Here is a 2,500-nt window from a genome sequence, read left to right on the forward strand (position 1 = left end):
CTCATTTTTTCCCCCCTGGCAATAAACTTGAGTATTTGCACATATGAACGGGCATAAATGCAAATAAAAAAACACTGCTTTTACAGGCGCATTAGTGAAAACACCATTTTTTACTGTAAAATCTACAATGCTACAACATATTACTGTAATTGGAAAAAAAAGTGTGAGTTGCCAGTTTTTTTTTCACCGTAAAAAGGATTTGGTGCCCTTCCATTTTACAGTAAGACACTGAAAAACACAACAGTTTTATTACATTTTTATTCTACGGTAAAAAAATGGAAACTCAGTTACCAGAATTTTACTACAAAATGTACTTTTTTTTTTTTTTACAACATTGTTACAGTAAATGAAAAAATATATATACATGTTTTTTTTTAAATCTAGCAACTAAGCTGTTAAGTTACTTTTACTGTAAAAAAAAAAGGTGTGGTACCATTTATACATTTACAGTAAGACCAACAACCCTAAATTTTACAGTAAACAAAAATGGAAAGTCAGTTGCCAGAATTTTACTGTAAAATTAAAAAAAAAAATTTTACAACACATTACTGTTAATGGAAAAAAATGTTTTTTTATTCTGGCAACTGAGCTGCCAGTTTTTTTTTTTTACCGTAAAAAAGATGTGGTACCCTCCCATTTTACAGTAAGACACTGTAAAAAACTAAAATTTTATAGAATTTTTTTATTCTACACAAAAAAAATGGAAATCAGTTACCAGAATGCTACTACAAAATAAACGTTGTTTTTTTTACAAAATGTTACTGTAAATGGAAAAAAATATATATTTTTTTAATTCTGGTAACTGAGCAGTTACATTTTTTTTATCTATTTACAGTAAGACATCGTAAGACCAACAACTGTAGATTTTACAGTAAACAAAACTGGAACTCAGTTGTGTGATTTATACTGTAAAATTAACCTTTTTTTTTTTTTTTTTTTTTTTTACAACATATTACTGTAAATGGAATTTTTATTTTATTTTATTCCGGCAACTTAGTTGTGTTTTTTACATAAAAAAGATGTGGTACATTTCCATTTTACAGTAAGACACCATAAAAACACCTTGGACAAGTCGCTTCCTAAGTAATTATTATTATATATGCACATAAATAAACGGATACAAATTATCTTAAGATAAAAAAAGGCAGTTAAAAAAGTTCAAAGTTTTAGCAATCAAGACTATTTCAGTTGTTTTTATCCTTCTTTGTGTGGACATTTTTGATCGTCATGTCATATACGGATGCACTTTGTGGACGCCGTCTGCTGCTGCTCCACAGTAAGTCTTTGCTGTCGTCCATCATCCCGCTTTTGTTTACTTTGTAGCCAGTTCGGTTTTGCATATCCTTCCCTACGCTTAAACGCCTTTTTTCGGCGACACTCGCCTTTTGTTTATCTTGGGTTTAAGCTCCAGATACCTTTTTACCTGCGCCCTGCCTCCCGCTGTCGTCTACATAGTGTCATCACCACACACCCAGCTCTAGACAGCACAGACCCTCAGCAATGGCACGTTATTTGCGGATTATAAATCCCGATGTGCAAGAAATACTTTTATCCCATCCATTTTTTACTGCTTGTCCCAAATCGGTGACATTAGATAACCTCTCAGGGCACACAGTGGTTGAAAAAGTCTGCTCTTAGCAGCAAAGTGGCTTGGTGGCTGTGCTTAGTTTCCTACAAGGGAGCTTATGCACCCCACAGTGTCTCACCCTCCTCTTCCCCTTATACTCCTGGAAAAAAAAGGGTACCCCCCGCCCCCCCGGCCCCCACATTACCAACTCACACACACAAAACACTCGCCTTGAAAAGAGCCACACACACACACACTAACTTCTTTTGTGCTTGCTTCTTCCCCAAACCATTGACGGGCCGACTTGCTGGCTGGCTGGCGGCGGCGTTTAAGACCCTCCTCCGTCGCCGCGGACGTCCGTCCTCTTTTCTCCGCCATGCGTGCCCCGCTAAACAGGTGTGGTAGAAAAGAAGCGGGGTCAATAGAGAGACAGACTGTCAGTGCATATGCTAGATGGGAAACGCCCTCGCCGCCGTGTTTAAAACGCCATCTGCGGGCGTTCAATTCAAACTTGCAGCGTCGACAAAAAAAAGTTTTTCTCTTAGTTGACTTCAGTTGGACTTTATTTTCTAACATGCATGCATGCATACAACATGATACATCACACATGCATGCATACAACATGATACATCACACATGCATGCATACAACATGATACATCACACATGCATGCATACAACATGATACATCACACATGCATGCATACAACATGATACATCACACATGCATGCATACAACATGATACATCACACATGCATGCATACAACATGATACATCACACATGCACGCATACAACATGATACATCACACATGCATGCATGCATACATGATACATCACACATGCATGCATACAACATGATACATCACACATGCATGCATACAACATGATACATCACACATGCATGCATACAACATGATACATCACACATGCAT

The 2,500-nt window shown here is 37.1% G+C and overlaps 1 protein-coding gene and 1 long non-coding RNA gene across 4 annotated transcripts in view; one reads left to right on the forward strand and one right to left on the reverse strand.

Moving 5' to 3' along the window:
• LOC133545663 (uncharacterized) overlaps window positions 1–2,500 on the reverse strand; it is a 167,017-nt gene that overhangs the window by 157,939 nt on the left and 6,578 nt on the right. For all 3 annotated transcript variants that reach the window (XR_009804908.1, XR_009804907.1, XR_009804906.1), the window contains exon 3: window positions 1,829–1,955. This is a non-coding gene — a long non-coding RNA (uncharacterized LOC133545663). The remainder of the gene's footprint in view (window positions 1–1,828; window positions 1,956–2,500) is intronic.
• The window catches only part of rnf220a (ring finger protein 220a), a 433,695-nt gene that overhangs the window by 130,858 nt on the left and 300,337 nt on the right, over window positions 1–2,500 (forward strand).

Source organism: Nerophis ophidion, linkage group LG28 (assembly GCF_033978795.1).
Source record: "Nerophis ophidion isolate RoL-2023_Sa linkage group LG28, RoL_Noph_v1.0, whole genome shotgun sequence".
Taxonomy (NCBI): Eukaryota; Metazoa; Chordata; class Actinopteri; order Syngnathiformes; family Syngnathidae; genus Nerophis; species Nerophis ophidion.